Raw genomic sequence first — 18098 nt, forward strand, 5'->3', positions numbered from 1 at the left:
CTTGGGGCTGGTGCACGGGGATGATCCAGAGAGATGATATGGAGTGGGAGGTGGGGGGGGTGGGGTTCAGGACTGGGAACTCATGTACACCCGTGGCTGATTCATGTCAATGTATGGCAAAACCATTACAGCATTGTAAAGCAAAATAAAGTAAAAATAAAAGTTAAAAAAAAGAAATGTTTTGTGTCCTTAGACACAAAAGACTTTAAACTTTATATGTGATTTTGTGGATAAAACGGGTATAAAAACTCTTGACTCAGGCAAAAATGTTTTGGGGAGAAAAAGCATTATAAGGGTTAATAAACTTAAGATACAATTCTGTGAATTTAAATAAAAAATTAAAATGTTAAAAAAATAAATAAATAAAGTATTTATATTTCCATGTCAAAAAAAAGAAAAAAGGAACCTGCCTACAATGTGGGAGATCTGGTTTAATCCCTGGGTGGGACGATCCCATGGAGAAGGGAAAGGCTACCCACACCAGTTTTCTTGCCTGGAGAATCCTCATGGACAGAGAAGTCTGGCAGGCTACAGTCCATGGGGTCACAAAGAGTCGGACACGACTGGGTGCCTTTCACTTCACCTGATAGGCTAAGGTGGGCCCCTGGCCTGGGGCCTGGGCCAAGGTCTTGCAGGTGTGGGGTTCCTGCTGCTGCTAAGTCACTTCAGTCACGTCCGACTCTGTGCGACCCCATAGACGGCGGCCCACCAGGCTCCCCCATCCCTGGGATTCTCCAGGCAAGAACACTGGAGTGGGTTGCCATTGCCTTCTCCAATGCATGAAAGGAAAAGTGAAAGTGAAGTCTCTCAGTCGTGTCCCACTCTTCACGACCCCATGGACTTCAGCCTACCAGGCTCCTCCGTCCATGGGATTTTCCAGGCAAGAGTACTGGAGCGGGGTGCCATTGAAGGCCTGGCAAATTCAAGGCCCCTGTCTGCCACTGTCCCTACCCGCACAGCCTTGGAGACATTTGTACAGAAAGGAGCTCTGGCATCAGCAGATGCAGGCTGGTCCATCTTGCACCTTTCAAGGAACTGAGGCCGGGGGAGAGAGAGGTTAGAAACAATCCCAAGATCCTGGCTGGGGGCAGGGGAGAGGACAGGGCTCCACACCTGCACACAGCTGGAAGACCTAAACTTAACTCAGCTTCTCCCTTCACCAAACACACAAAAACCCTGCTCAGCACACTCCCACTGGCACCCCCTTGCTCCCATGCTCCCACTGGGAAGGGTGGCTTCAGGACCAGACCTGGCGGAGCCTGATGAAGAGTGAGCAGGGAAAGCTCCCTGAGAGTTGCAGCCGGCCAGAAGCAGTGCTGGGCACCCAGACATCCCAGACACAGGGCTCTGCTCTGCTCCGCACACAGCAGCCCACCCGCTGGCACAGCCTGGGCCCTGGCTGGAGCCTAAAGGCCAACGCACGTGCTTTGCTGTCCCCTCTGAGAAGCCTTTGTCATGGAGGGTCTCACGGTCAGCTGGTTGAACTGGTCCCTGCAGGGGGATCGGCCCACCAGCCAGGTCCTAGTCCCCAGCCTTCCTGGGTTCCTTCCCAGGGACAGGGAACACGCCGGGACTCAAGCAGGATAACTTGCTGGTAACTCCACAAGTCCTGGGCACATGCTATTTACAGAATCCTCTAGAGGCCCCAGAAAAGAGCCACCTCCACAATCTGCCTGCCTCCAGGAAGTTAGCAGGCCTTGGAGAGCTAAGGCGAGTCAATGATGAATGACTGGATTATGAAGCAAAGTAAAATAACTGCAACGGCCTTAGGGAAAGTGAAAGTGAAGTCGCTCAGTCATGTCCGACTCTTTGCAACCCCGTAGACTGTAGCCTACCAGGCTTTTCCATCCATGGGATTCTCCAGGCAAGAAAACTGGAGTGGGTTGCCATTTCCTCCTCCAGGGGATCTTTCCAACCCAGCGATCAAACCCAGGTCTACCACATTGGAGGCAGACGCTGGACTTAGGGGGTGGAGGTCAAATGTTAGATGAGTGAGTGGAAAGATGGTTGGGCAGGCAAGTGTGCCTCCCTTTGTCCAAAGCACTGACCCAGCTATGATGTGTGCACCCAGAGGTGAGTGGGCCACCTCCCTGTTTCAGAGTGCGAGCGTGTGTGCTAAGTCGCTTCAGGTGTGTCTGACTCTTTGCAACCCTATGCACTGTAGCCCACAGGCTCCTCTGTCCACGGGATTCTCCAGTCAAGAATCGAGAACACTGGAGTGGGTTGCCATTTCCTTCTCTAGGGAATCTTCTCGACCCAGGAATCGAACCCACATCTCTTATGTCACCTGCATTAGCAGGCAGGCTCTTTACCACTAGCTGCACATTATCATTAAGACCTATTTTTGTACTGTGCAGTCAACTGAGTTTGTTTTTTTAAGATATAGAAGAGAAATGAATAGAAGTTCTGAAAATATCAGAGCCCATTATTATCACGTGAAGCTTCCTGGGTGAGTGTGTGAAGGAGGTTGCTATGAAAAATGAGATTTTTACCAAAAGGACCCTCCTTGGCTCTATCTGCTTCAGTGTTTTCAATGGACACACTGAAGGCTTGTTTATCCAATCTGCAATTTCAGAGCTGGGAGGCATAGCTAACATGTCAGATGGCCAAGTCAGGATCATAAAGAATGAGAACTCACCTGAAGATGGGCAGGAACTATAAGAAAATAGAATCTTAACAGTTGGGCATACATAGAATGCCACATTTGTGTTCCAAAAATTGACTACGTAAGCACGTGATGGGAGAGTGATCATGTGGAAAAGACAAGAAGCTGCTAGTTAGAGTGAGCTCCACATGAGCCAGTAGTATTGTGAGAAAAGTGGGGTGCCAGTCCCCTGACTTGATTCAGCATTGCTAGCACCTCACCCTGAAATCTTTCCCCAGATGTGGCCGTCCACTGGGGGGAGGGGCTTGTGAAATCATGCTGAAGGGTCTGAAATCCATGAATCCCTGGGCATCAAATGAAATGCACAGATGTCTCTAGGAGCTCCTCATCTCTAAAACGCTATCAGGTGAGAGCGGGTACCCGCCAGTTCTGCATAGCCTGGAACAGCTGTTAGGGTCTGTCATTGATAGGCAGAGTTACAGAGGAAGGTTTTGTCTTAATGTTATGAAGCTCTTCTACAAAGAAAATTGGACACCTGGGGGCCCAAAGGCATAGGAGAAAAGTTCTTCCTTGATATTCACAAAGTGAAAGTCACTCAGTCATGTCCAACTCTTTGCGACCCCATGGACTAGAGTCCATGGAATTCTCCAGGCCTGAATACTGGAGTGGGTAGCCTTTCCCTTCTCCAGGGGCTCTTCCCAACCCAGGGATGGAACCCAGGTTTCCCACAGTGCAGGCAGATTCTTTACCAGCTGGGCTACTAGGGACGCCCAAGAATACTGGAGTGGGTAGCCTCTCCCTTCTCCAGGGGATCTTCCTGACCCAGAAATCGAACCATGGTCTCCTGCATTGCAGGTGGATTTTTTACCAGCTGAGCTACCAGGATGCTCACAAGGTCAAGCTCAAAGACCTCCTGCTTGCCAGATCACTCCTGTGTAGGGGCCATGTGCATAACGGGAGGGTGGGAGTAAAGGAGGGCCCAGTCTGGCTCCAAATCCTGGATGCTCATCAGGATCACCAATGTTGCTTGTTCACAAAATAGATTTTAGCTTCACATACATGCGTGCACCCAGAGGTGAGTGGGCCACCCCCCTGTTTCAGAGTGCGAGCGTGTTTGCTAAGTCACTTCAGTTGTGTCCAACTCTTTGCGACCCTATGGACTATAGCCCACCAGGCTCCTCTGTCCATGGACTTCTCCAGGCAAGAATATTGAAGTGGGTCGCTGTGCCCTCCCCCAGGGGATCTTTCTGACCTAGGTATCGAATCTGGGTCTCCTGCATTGCAGGCAGATTCTTTACCACTGACCCACCAGGGAAGACATTTAGCTTCACATCAGATACAGAATCAAAATCTTCTTCAAGTATGGATTTGGAGAATCTACTCTACTTTTTGAAGCTCACCAGGTGGATCATTCAAGATTGGGAGACTAGACATAATAACAAAATATATGAACTTTGATTGAAATTGATGCTTCAAAAAGTATAAAAAACATTTTGGGAATATGCAGGCAATCACTGAGATTGTTATTAGATGATACTGAGTTCTTGATAACGTTCTTAGATGGGATAATACTTATTTTGGGTATAGGGGCTTTTTTTTCCCTGGGTAGTTCAGGCTGAAGTATTAAAAAGTGAAGGTCTGTGCGTTATTCACAATAACCGAGGCATGGAAACAACTTAATTGTCTATCGACAGAGGAATGGATAAAGAAGATATGGTGCATATATCCAATGGAATATTACTCAGCCACAGGAAAGAGTGAAACCACGCCACCTGCAGCAACATGGATGTAATTAGAGATTATCACACTCAGTGACGTCAAGAGAAAGACGAATGCCATAGGATGTTACTTACATGTGGAAGCTAAAATATGTCCCAAAGGAAGCTATGAACAAGAAACAGACTCACAGACCCAGTACAGACTTGTGGTTTCCCAGGAAGAGGGTTTTGAGGGAGGGATGGAGTGGGACGTTAGACTTAGCAGATATAAGCTTTTATATAGAGAGTGGATAAGCAACAAGGTCCTACTGTATAGCACAGAGCTATATGCAATATCCTATGATAAACCATAATGGAAAAGAATATTTGAAAAGGGAACCCTCTTACACTGTTGGTAGGAATTCAAACTAGTACAGCCACTATGGAGAACAGTGTGGAGATTCCTTTAAAAACTGGAAATAGAACTGCCTTATGACCCAGCAGTCCCACTGCTGGGCATACACACCGAGGAAACCAGAATTGAAAGAGACACATGTACCCCAATGTTTATCGCAGCACTGTTTATAATAGCCAGGACATGGAAGCAACCTAGATGTCCATCAGCAGACAAATGGATAAGAAAGCTGTGGTACATATACACAATGGATATTACTTAGCCATTAAAAAGAATACATTTGAATCAGTTCTAATGAGGTGGATGAAACCGGCCGATTATACAGAGTGAAGTAAGCCAGAAAGAAAAACACCAATACAGCATACTAACACATATATATTGAATTTAGAAAGATGGTAACGATAACCCTGTATGCGAGACAGCAAAAGAGACACAGATGTATAGAACAGTCTTTTGGACTCTGTGGGAGAGGGCGAGGGTGGGATGATTTGGGAGAATGGCATTAAAAAAATAAAAAATAAAGAATGGCATTGAAACATGTATAATATCATATAAGAAATGAATCGCCAGTCTAGGTTCAATGCAGGATACAGGATGCTTGGGGCTGTTGCACTGGGACGACCCAGAGGGATGGTACGGGGAGGGAGGTGGGAGGGGGGTTCAGGATTGGGAACACGTGTACACCCGTGGCGGATTCATGTTGATGTATGGCAAAACCAATACAGTATTGTAAAGTAAAAAATTAAAAAAATAAAAATAAAAAGGATGTATATATTTTTGCCATACAGCAGAAATTAACACAACATTATAAATCAACTATACTTCAATTAAAAAATTAAAAACAACAACAAAAGTGAAGTGCTGTGTCTACAACTTACTTTTTTTTAGACAATGAGTTAATTTTAGGTAGTTCAAGAAAAGAAGAACACCAATGAGACGCAATATCGAGGGAGAGGGCTTTCGATGCACTTCCAACTTTTCCAAAGGCTTGAAATTATTCAAAATAAAACTGGGAGGAAAAGTTAAGCCTCCTAGGCTACTCTGACGTGAGCCAAACAGAAGGCGCACTGGACGACAGGGTCCCTCCTGTCCCACCCCACCTGCTGACTGAGGCTCCGTGTTGGGTCTGGGTCCCAGCAGTGTGGCATTACCTCAGTGACCCCCAGAGGTGCTGTGCGCTCAGGGTAGACTGGCCCTTGGCCAAACTGTCAAGTTGATGAACACAGAAGAAAAGCCCATCCCACTACCCCATCTCCCCTGCCCCAGATTATAGAGTGCAGGGCGTCCGGCTAGCCCTCTGACCTAAGGGTTGGTCCCCAGAGGTGGGGGGCCTATGGCATCCCGTGATGGGTCGTCTCCATGACAACATCCAGCACAGCAGGCTGGATGGAGGCTGGAGGCGGCAAGAGCAGGAGTTGCACAGCCAATAAGAGGCCGCCCCTCACCAGCTCCACCAGAATCAACCAGAGGTTCGAGGAGGAGACCGAGGGCCCATGAAGGGGAAGGGCAGACAAGGTGGGCATGGGAGTGAGCAGGCAACACACGACAGGCCCTGGGTCGGGACAGGCTGCTGGCGGGAAATTCGAGGTGCACCATGCTGACACCAGTGACAGACAGACATGGGCTCAGGAGGATGAGGGCAGGGAGCCCGTGGGTACTCACGGTCACTCCTGCAGCAGGCTGCGCCCGGCCCTGTAGGGAGCCGCCCCCTCCAGAGCAGACTCTGCCTCTCCTGCTGGGCTCCAGTCTAAGTCCTGTAGAAGGGACGGAGGTTTCCAGTTCGAAGATCGAGGCCCAAGGCCGGAAGCGCTGGCAGGTGTTTAAGGGGCTCGCACGCCCATCCTACCTTGGCCACTTGGGTGAGGTCCCCCTTGCCACACGATACTGGTGACACAGTCTCAATCCACAGACCAGAGAGCCTGAAGCCTCGAAATAAAGATGTCGCTGTGAGTGGAGAGATTAGCGAGCCTCTCACCCCCGGGGGGGGCTCTCAGCAGCAGAGCCCCCAGCCTGGTCCTTCTCTCCCAGCAGCACCAGGGGCTCCCTGGGTGTATCGGGGCAGAAGGCAGAGTCCCAGGTACAGGAGCCCAAAAACCTCACAGGACCGAGGAGGGCTGGACGGGGATCGGCTCAGGGCAGTGGTGAGGTGGACAGGCCTGGCATGGGGCTCTGCTGCATCTGAGCCCCAGTTCTCAGACATCCCAAGTCGGGAGGCAGAAGTGATCTGGTTCAGAGGAACGTCCTGAGCTCTATCTACACAGTGCTTACATTGGAAAGTTTGTCTTGGTGTTAGCTCAGTTGTGTCCAACTCTTTGTGACTCCATGGACCGTAGTACATCAGGCTCCTCTGTCCATGGGATTCTCCAGGCAAGAATACTGGAGTGGGTTGCCATTTCCTATTCCAGGGGATCTTCCTGACCCAGGAATTGAACCTGGGTCTCCTACATTGCAGGCAGATTCTTTACCCTCTAACCCTTAGGAGAAGCACTGAGATAAAAATTCAAGCATCACCTGTCCTACACCAACAAAACTTTTACATATAAAAACGAGGATTGGGAGACCGCATTTTTTAAAATTATAAGTAGTTATCTCTATTTTTCACAATGACCAGGGAGCATTTTTACAGGAACTAAAAACATGTTAAGACCCTTTGCCGACTTCCCTGGTGGCCCAGTGGTTAAAAAGTTGCCTTCCAAGGCAGTGAGTGTGTGTTCAATCCCTGGTTGGGAACTAAGAATCTACATGCCTCGTGGCCAAAACACTAAAACAGAAACAATATTCTAACAAACTCAATAAAGACTTAAAAAATGGTCCACATCAGAAAAAAAAAATCTTTTCAAAAAGACTGTAATTTACTGACCTAAAAATCAAGATTCTCAACCATCCAGGTGGAGATGCAGGAGTGGAAACAGTATGGGAATAACCCCGCATTTGCTGGAAATTCAGGTCAGGGAACTGTGCAGAGACAGGCCCAGGGGACAGCGGACGGGGGCTCGCCTCTGAAGATGGGCGGTAAGACCTGCCCCCAGAGCCACCCTCGGGCTCCTGGAGAAACACCCAGACCCCTCTGTCCCCTCTCCAACAAGGAGAGAAAGTAACAGGTGTTTTGGGAGGGGGGGTTTTGGTCACAGTGACATTTTGGCTGTTTCTCCCTGAGAAGAAAAGACTGGCACGAGCTAACGGGGAACGGTGTGATAAAGAGGCCATTATAATCAGGCTGCGGTGTTCTGACCCCACCAACTTCCTTCTTTTTCAGCGATTGGCAGAATCAGGCCAGTCATTACCATCTTAACCTTATCTCAAGCCCTGGCATTTCTGTTAGAGACAAACACAAAACACCATGAAAACTGTCCTGGTAATACCAGTTGCAACCACAGCAGTGATGGGACACAGACAAGTCCCCACACCCTACATCCTATTTTCAGACATTTTTACCTCCCACCCAGATGACAGCCCATGAAAGGATTCCACGTAAACCCAAACTAGAGACCCGGCTCAGAAACACAGCCACTGCTTCCCTCAGAGCTAACAGTTTTGGGGTCTCTGGCCCAACCAGCCTTCCTATGCCATCCAGGTAGACAGACAGGCCCAAGGTGAGGGCTGGTGACTCTGTGGGCACAGACCCTTCTTAGGTTCCTCAACCTCTGGAACAAAAGGCCAACCTGGAAAGCAAGTGACACGGACAGATTTGGCACCAGCCGGACACTAGAAGAGCCACATTTCTGAAGGCAAGTGGGGACTCTGATCAACCCCGGCAAGCACTGACCTCTCACCTTCAATGGCCGTTTCTTTTTTCTAATTTATTCTTGCTGCACTGGGTCTTTGCTGCGGTGCAGGCTCTCTCTAGCTGGAGTGTGGGGGCTACCCTCCAGCTGCGGTGTGCAGGCTTCTCATCGCGGCGGCTTCTCTTGCTGTGGAGCGCGGGTTCTAGGAGCACAGGCCCAGTACCTGCAGCACGCAGGCTCAATAGTTGCGGCTCACAGACTTAGTTGCTCCTAGGCCTGCGGAACCCTCCTGGACCAGGGATCAAACCCACGTCCCCTTCACTGGCAGGCAGGTTCTTCACCACTGGACCACCAGGAAAGTCCCCCTGTGACTGTTTCTTCCCAAAGCACTAAGGAGGGTTCAACTCGGAGGACATTCAAGTCTCTTTGGCTGGATGGCAGGCAAGAAACCAGACCCTCTCACCAAGCGGGCCCCAGGCTCACAGACACCCGCGGAAGAACGTCTTTCTGAGCCAAAAGCCTCTATGTCAGGGAAGATTTTAATGTACCCCATGTTGGGTGCCTCTTTCCTCGTGGATTACTTCTTTGGGAAGGTGAACTTTGGGCAAAACACTTAAGCTCTCCAAGCCTCAGCTTCCTCGTGGGTAAAATGAAGACAGTGCCATTTCCCTCAAGTAGGATAATACATGGAACACACTGAGCTTTGTATACACAACCCACTAAGTGAGCAGAAAATGCAGGTGCTGTGGGCTTCTACGTGACAGAAGAGGGGAAACAGCGGGTCCATGAGAGGAGCAACAAGAAAGAAATAGACAAGACATGTGGTCAGGGTAATGCATAGAGGCGTTAGAGCAACTCAAGTCCTAATTACAGAAAACACAATATTGGGTTCCAAGGCTTAGTAAATACATGATTTGGAGACAGAAAACATAACATCTTCCTGTACGATAAGGGACATGCGTCCAACGGATTTAAATCCACCTGCCAAAGGTGATAAGAAACCAAAGCACAGATTCCCAGAGAAGATGAGCATTAACACACGGATTCGTACTGTCTTTAGAGTAAGGTCACCCCAAAGAGAAGGGTCCCATCCTCTGCTGTTTGTATGACAAAGAAATGCCAGGAGTGAGTCCTGGGTTGTTTTTTTGTTTGTTTTTGCCACACTACAAGGCATGTGGGTTCCATGATCAGGGGTCGAACCTGTGCCCCCCGCACTGGAAGCACAGAGTCTTAACCACTGGGCCTCCAGGTAAGTCCCCCGGGTTTTTTAAGAAAAGCCAGGGCCTTCTCTTTGTCTCACAATGAGAACTTCTGGTGCTCTAAACATTCAAAGGTCAAAACCGCCAGCTTGGGAACTCCCATCACTAGAAATAAAAATACGGCCTCAGTTTAGCAAATTCACTAGGGAGCTAAACACACAGCCTTTCAAGAAGCAGCCAGACAGACCACATCAGGATTGCTATCTCCGGTGTCACCTAGACTGCAGCTCATTTTTAAAATTACATTAGGTAAATGTAAACGCCGTCTGCTCAGAGCTCTGCACACTCGGGTCTGCCATCAAACACACAACTCCTGAATGTGTCATCAAATCTAACACTTTGGAAAGGTCTCTACACAACAAAGCAGCCAGAGCTGGAGACAACTCGGTCGCCTGTGCGGGCTGGCTGTAATGATGAAATAACACTGTTAGGAAACCTGTTCAGATTTCCTTCCATTTGGCCTAAGAGCCATTTATCTGTTTTCTGCAAAAGAAAAAGTGAGCATCCGTTTCCTTAACGGCCTCCAATAAGATGACACGATCCCACAACAGCATGCTGTGCAGCCCCTGGTCCTCCCAGGCCCGCCCATCCTCTAAGAGGCCTCCCTTCCAGACCCAAACTGCCAGCTTGGGCAGGCCCTGCTGGAGCCCAGATAAGACAGAGGGACGGGAGCCGTAGAGGATTCGCTTCCGCCTTTCCCAGCTCCTACCCACGTGGCACAGCCCAACGACTCAGGCCATCTGCTGCCTAACACGCAGGGAGGCCCCGCCACCATGACCCACCACAGGGGTGCGGGGAAGACCCACCCAAAGGAGTGATGTCTAACTAGCTGTCCTGGAAGTTGGTGCAAGCGGTCGGTCAGGGTGCAGATTAGAGTAAGGTTTACGGAACTGCACAACCTACGTATCCCCCTCCAACAAGTCATATACGCATGACCCTCACAGACCAAGAAACACACTGAAGTGAACCCGATGGAGTGCACAACGAGCGCACAGATCACCAAGAGATGTTCACTCAAAACTGCAACTCAGAGGTGCTGTGCCCGGCATGCTGGAAATACTAAAGGAATAAGGCTGAATGTAAATACAGCTCGTCCTGACCTCGGAAGCGTCCCATGGCGGGGAGAAGTCAACACCCACAGTTTTCACTGCAGGTAGAATGTGGTGAGATGTCAACACAGAGCATCAATGCCTGCGCTGAGGGCGTGGGTGCAGAGGAAGTCAGGAACCAGAACTGAGGGCAGGGCAGCAGCTGCGCCAGGGTTTACAACTGGGGGGTGGGGAGGTGGGGGAGCGGGGCGGGGGGGTGGGGGAGCGGGGTGGGGAGCGGGTAGCTGGGAGAAGTTTAAATGGGCTTCAGGCATTCCAGGCATTAACTAGCTGGGAGCCAACGGTTAGGCAAATCCTTGGTGCCACCTGGTGGACATCCTCTGTCACTGCGGCACAGACCTCAGACTCCCCTTCTATTCTAGAAGCCTTTGAGACCAGTCACTTGAATATTTTCTCTCCTCATGGACTCTTTGTCTACAAATGACAATTCTCAAAAATAATTAATTGGTCATATCCATGTGTTGCCAAACAGGGCTTCTAATCAGGTTCATTAAATTCCATCCAAAAGTAAAGAAGCTTGACATCTCAAGATTCATTGCTCTACCTCACGGAAATGCACCATTTCTATTAGATTTTTAAAAACTGTTAACATAGCTAAAGGACCTCTAATACTACTTTTGAGAAACCTCGCGGACATAGAAATTCCTACCAGGAACCACAAAGTGTGACTCTTCCACCCGTGACCTTCTCACAATATTTCAGTAAAGGGGGGTAAAATACTATTCCCAGAAATAAAGAGAAAAATGAACACTTAGTCACTCACTATCTTCTCTGATTCAGTCCTCTTTTTTCACAGGAAGTAAACATCTTTAATCTATCTAATGTAGGAACAAGTCCTACTTGGAAATTCAGAAAACTCTTTTTCCTCCCTGATTTTAAAACTTACCAAAAAAAACTGAAATATTTTAGAGCTCTCTTCTCTGCAGATAACTCAGTCTACATAACAAATTCTTCCCACTTTCAGGAAACTTGGAAGACTTTCAGAAAATGTTTCTAGAAACTAGGGTACTGAAGCAGAATGGTTCACCAAATTGAAACCCCAGAGACCTGAGGCTTTGCACCAAGTTGCAAATCACAGCCACCAGCATCTTCTCTTTCATTCATAAAATGGGTAATAACAACCCCCAAATCGTCCATCTCATGGAATAATTCTGAAGACACAAAGACCCGTTAGTTTGAAAAAAAAAAACTTAGAAATCTGCAAGGCCTATGTGAAGAGCTATTTTTGTAGCAAATGTCATTCAAAAGACAGGAATGCAATTGCATTTGGTACAAAAGATAGTTCTGCAGAGGGACAGTTTTCTGAGGGAAAACACGGACTTAAGCAAGATGAGACCAGTTCAAGGTAGACAAAAGGGTTTCAGAAGAAAACAAGCTGGACACGAGTGATGCCCTCAACAAAGGACCCAAGGGCTTAACGTGAACCAAGTCTTTAGCATCAGTAAATCAGCAATAATCCTTTTCATATAATATTTAGGTATAAAAATACTTTACAAAGGAAATCCTTGCTGCTGTCAAACTACCAAAAACCACTGAACTCTTGTCAAGGCCGAACGAAAACTCAAATCAACCAGGAGTGACTAGGAAGTACAATACATGGAACAATCATAAAGCTGGCACTCGCTCACAACCTGAAATCAGGTTTTGTACATGAGGGCCTGAGCCCAAGAGACAGAGATGACAATTTGTCCCCCCATCTTACCCCCAACTCCACACACATATAGCTGGGCCTTCATGCTGATGCAGCGCCAGAGACTGGCCACAAACGACACAGGCTGAGGCTAAAATAGGTACCTGCAAGACTCAGTTAGGTATTTGGTTATGTTCTTCCAGCAAGACATAAAAAAAGACACTCCAAAAATAAAGCGATTGGACACATCAAGAGATGAAGGCCTTAAAATAAACTCATGCCAATCAAGTGAAAGAAAGAGATTGTGACAGTGTGATAAATGGGGAATCCCCACCTGAGGACAGAGGCACAAGAAGGGAGGGAGTCACAGGGGTGGGGAGTCAGCAGGGGTGTGGCCGCCCCACGTGCTGCCTGTGAAGCCTCTACGGACGCTCAAACCCCAGGAGACGGTCCTTCTCACACTGGGCACCTGCCCTGGCAGGGGGTGGGAGATGCCAAGCCAGTGAAACAAGCACATGGTCACTTCTACTGAGTGATTTAGGATGGGGGTAAGGAAATGTTTAACCAATAAAATAATGGATTCAATTGAAACAGATATGGAAATGAAGACTGCCTAAAGATAAAACAGATTTCAAAAAAAAAATTCCTGATCTCTTCAGCTGAAGCCTCAAGATCCCTGGAGGCATACTTTCCCTTTCCTCCCCATCCTGGAATTAGTGGAAGTTTGGAAAAATAACACCGTAGAAGGAAAACACAGACAGGTAAGCACTTCTAAAAGGACCCCCACCCCCACTGCCCAGCCGTCAAATCTGAAGCTCACTTTCTTGCCAGGACAATTATAATCTATGGGCTGGAATCTTCAGGTATGTTTCATTTGCCTGGATTCTATCTCTGCTTGAAACAGGCACATGGCTGACCTAAGCTATAATAAAGGGGGTGATTCTGATTAGAGCTGTCAGATGACTCACTTCTGATAAAATCACTGCCTCTCATCTTCCCGCGGGCTCATGTTCACTCCAGTCCTATGACGCAGCAGTTCTTTCCTACATATTCCAGCAGACATTTCTGCCTGGATAGAAGGAATCCTCCTCTTGGCCCATTTTCTGCTCTTATTTTTGCACGCCAGCAACTATCACTTGTAACTGCTCTCCATCCACACCATGTTTTATCTCCAGGCCTTAAGCTTCTACATATGAAGAGCAGAACCATCCCTTCACTGGAGATTTATGAGAGCTTAAAGAGCAATGCTATGAATGACGGGCAATTCTCATACAAGGAGAGAGACCCACGTTTAGATTTCCCCCTTGACAATTACTAGCAATGTCACTTGGACATGGCCCCTCAAAACCTCAATTTCCTTCCTATAAAAGAATATAATCACTACCTGTTTGTAAGAGCTGTTTGCAAGGACTGACCGGGATATCATGAACAAAGCTGCATACATACTGGGAGGTATACAAGGCCCTTGATAAATACCAGTTCATCTGCTCCACTTTCTCCAAAGTACATGCATATGTGCTTCATTACCTAGATAGAAAAGTAAATAAATACCTTATTTTTATTAGCCACATTCTCCTAAAGTAAGATTCAAGGTATAGTTGTAAACAAGAAGTAAATACTAAATGGATGGATTTAAGAAAACAAAACACGAACACTTCTCAGGCTCTCTGAATTGCCACATGTAATTACACGCATCCCCTTGGAAACAGGAGTTCATGATTCAATACAAATTCATTCCTTGAGAGGAACAGACCCACCTTGGGTCTGGCGATGCCATGTCCCCTTTCTCAGCATCACTAAAGGACATGATTTTACTCACAATGATTTCATTATGATTTGCTAGAAAATAACCTGAATTTTTAGTGGTGCATTCAAGGTTTCTACCATCTGGTGCAAACCTGCCCCCCTTTTTTCAAAGCAACTTTTTATTGAAATATAGTTGACTTTTAATGTTGTATTCATTTCAAGTGTATGCCAAAGTCATTTAGTTTTATATATACACATATATATATATATATATATATTCTTTTTCAGATTATCTTCCATTATGGTTATTACAAAATACGTGATAAAGCTCTGTGTGCCATATAGTAGGTCCTTATTGTTTAATCCTTTTCTTTTATTTTTGCGTCCTTCCCTTTACAAGTGCTCTGACCCAACTGTCTGGGACTGTTTCTCAGCACACATCCTGCCTCTTCCCCTTGCCTGCCTTTGCCTCCCATGTCTGTTTTCCTTAACCAAATTCACCCAAGTTTCTACATGTAGATATTTGTACATATACATATAATATTTTTTACCCAAGTAAATTCTTCAATTGGCAAGCTCTAAGACCTTTTTGCCAGTTTAACTTATTAAAATAGCTTTTTATTTTGCTTTCATGCTAATAGATATGCTAAAGATTTTTAAATTCAAAATTCCACCTGAAGTCAAGTTTGATCTGAAAAATGTTGCCAAATCTAACAAAAGCTATAACAGAAATTGTGAGTGAAAAATATAAATACGTATATAAAAGTTGATGTCCCTTTGATATGATTCTAAGAAAGATGAAAAACTACACACCCAGAGTAGATATATATTCCTATCAACATTCAACTTTATGTCCTCATACATAACACACAGAGTTACCTGCTTCCTTTACAACCAAGGTCTATAAATCTCCTTCTCAAAAAGCACAGGAATATTGAAGGTGGAGGAAAAAGGTCTTCTGAACAGCGAGCCACTAAAGGCAATATAATTCACATACTACGTTCTTGGGGGCTCTCTCCACTCACTATAAAAGGCTGAAAAATAAATGTGGTGAACACACGTGACAAGCCATACGGCAGACCAAGTACTCGAGAATCAACCTGTCCAGATCTTGGTTTCTAAACGCCAATCCTAGTTAAAAGGAACCAAGAGAAATGGCTGACTCCAGAGTCTGCAAAAGTTGAGTCGGGAACATCCCGTTATACCAGAAAGCAGGAAGTGCAGAGAAACGTAGCGGAGTCCTCAGCAATACTGCAGAAGTTCAGAGCTTCAGCAAAAAATCTGAGTACAACCTATTAAGTAAAAGAATTGATAAAAGTTGTTGATTCAAAGAAATCGAGAGAGAGAGAGAGAGAGATGACTCCCACGTGGTTTGAAGCATGTCATTTATTCCTCCCATGCAACAAGTACCTAAAGATTTGTTGAATTACAGATTCACCAGTGTGAACACGAATGCGTGCTCAGCCCTATGGACTGCAGCCCACCAGGCTCCTCTGTCCATGGGATCCTCCAGGCAAGAACACTGGAGTGCGTTGTCATGCCCTCCTCCCGGGGATCCTCCCGGCTCAGGGGTTGAACCTGTGTCTCTCATGTCTCCTGCATAGCAGGTGGATTCTTTGCCACTGAGCCACCAGGGAAGCCCGGACATGAATAGGTCCTATCAATTAATGTAGATATGGAAAACTAACGATATAGGTTCAGAGGCTCAGAATGTGAAAGAAAAGACTGATAATGCTTTAAAATAAAAAAAAAGGACTGTTACTCAGAGTATACTCCTCAGGAAGCTTACCTTGACTGCCCACGCACATTCATCATCCTGACACGAATTACGTGGCGAAGAGCGGACAGGTCTGTTTTGAAACTCTCTTCAAGGCTACTTGAACATGCCTGAATAGCCTTCACTGATTGACTCTTCAGGAGAAGCAAGGTTAAGTCTTTTTAATGGTTAGTTTTATACATTCCAGTGTAATAAGAATTCTGGCATAGACAAGATACACTGAAAGGTACAAATATACATGTTTTATTCTGAATTAATTGCAAATTAAAATGTGTACAGATGGCTTAGAACACCTGCATGCTCTTCACCCAGATTCACCAACTCTTACCGCTTTGTCCAATCCACTTTATTGCTTTCTCTCTCTCTCTCTCTCTTTAAACCTTTTGAAAATAAGTCATAAGATAACCTTCGGGATCTGTTTCCTAAGAGCAGAGATATTCACTTGTATAATCACAGTACAATGATCAAAATCAGGGAGTTTAACACTGATAAAATATAATTATCTAATCTATAGACCTCAAATGTTACCAGCTGTCCAAATAAAGTCTTACATAGCAACTTTTGTATTCCTGATCCAGGATCTGACCTTAGATAACACAAGACATTTTATTTTCACGTATTTGAGTCTTTAGTTTTTAGTCTTCATTAATGTGGAACAGTTAATTTCTCCGCCTCTGTCTTTGAGGACACTGACATTTTTGAAGGCTCTAAGTCAGCTATTTCATGGAATATCCCTCAGTTGAGGTCTGCTAATACTTCTGCATGATGAGACTCAACATTATGCATCTGGGGCAGAAATATCATAGAAATAATATTGTATCCTCCTTAATGCATCATGGGTTTCCTTGATAGTTCAGTTGATAAAGAATCCACCTGCAATGCAGGAGACCCCAGTTAGATTACTGGGTCAGGAAGATCCCCTGCAGAAGGGATAGGCTACTCACTCCAGCATTTTGGCCTGGAGAATTCCATGGACCATATAGTCCATGGGGTCGCAAAGAGTTGGACACAGCTGAGCGAGTTTCACCTCACTTTAATGCATCACACCAGGAGGTACAGTTTATTAGTAAGTCCCACACGTGTAATATTAACCTTGATCACTCGGTTAAAGGGCAGTTTCTCTACTGTGAAGTTATCATTTCTTGCTTTGTTACCAATAGGTAATTTGCGGAGGAAATCTTTTGGACTATGTAAATGTCCTGTTCTTCATAAAACTTCACTTTCCAGCTTTAACAACCACTGATGACTGTCTGAAACACTTACTGCCATTAACGGCTACAAAATGATTTTTCTCTTTCATGCTAACAAACTTATTAGTTGACGGTAAGCAGAAGTTTTTCCTTACACCCATGTGTTGACTTACATATTAAAATACGGATTCCTGTTTAAGAGGTCTATAATCCGTTTTATTTTGATATCCAGTAGCTCCAAACACGTTAAATTAGAACTCCATAAACCTGATTCCTGCGTCCCTTTGACATGCCCTTGCCACCTGTTTGGCCGCTTTCTTGCTTTCTGGCACAAGATGTTCCAGCAGGTACCTTCCCTCACCAGCCCTGGAATCAGCCATCTCTGCAAGTGCCAGGTCCTTTCAGCAGGAGATGTTTTTTTTAGAAACCAAGATGCTTGTCTCAAGGTATACTCATTGCTAATAGCATATCACTGCTTCTAGGCCCTTTCAGCAGATAGATCATACAGATTATAGCCAGGTTAAGAAAAACAACACACTTTCCATGACAGCATTTGGTCAACACACTTTTAAGAGAAATATTCACACACACACACAAAGCTGTTTTATGAAAAGCTCTTAATTACTGATTAATTTTCCCTTTTAAACTTTGTATATGTTTTGCTTCTACTACACAGGAAGCTAGTCATACAAATTTTATGAAAACAGCACACACAAAAAATTGTGATTTGCTCACTAAGGTGTAGAAGTGAAAGCTGGGAGAGCCTATTTTCCAAAGGTAAGAGTGAAAAGGATTTACCAAAGCTCAAGAATAATCAGTATTTGAAAAATAAGTGAGTCTAGGGAGCTTTAAGCCATTTTTCTTCTAATATTACAAAAAATACTAAAATCTGCAAGTTGATCAGAGGAGAGAGATTCACCTGCTTGGAATACTAACTCTCCTACC

The 18098-nt window shown here is 45.9% G+C and overlaps 1 protein-coding gene across 2 annotated transcripts in view; it reads right to left on the minus strand.

Annotated features, from left to right (window-relative positions):
- Positions 1–6586: 6586 nt before the first annotated feature.
- Positions 6587–18098, minus strand: part of EXOG (exo/endonuclease G) — an 80834-nt gene continuing 69322 nt past the window's right edge. Inside the window, exon 7 of one of the 2 annotated variants that reach the window (XR_008199391.1) lies at positions 6587–6636. The gene's annotated coding sequence lies outside the window, so the exon portion shown is untranslated. Of the gene's footprint in view, positions 6644–18098 lie in introns of both variants that reach the window. The other variant, XR_008199389.1, reaches the window with a different exon arrangement.

The sequence above is a fragment of the Budorcas taxicolor genome, chromosome 1 (genome assembly GCF_023091745.1).
Source record: "Budorcas taxicolor isolate Tak-1 chromosome 1, Takin1.1, whole genome shotgun sequence".
Lineage (NCBI taxonomy): Eukaryota > Metazoa > Chordata > Mammalia > Artiodactyla > Bovidae > Budorcas > Budorcas taxicolor.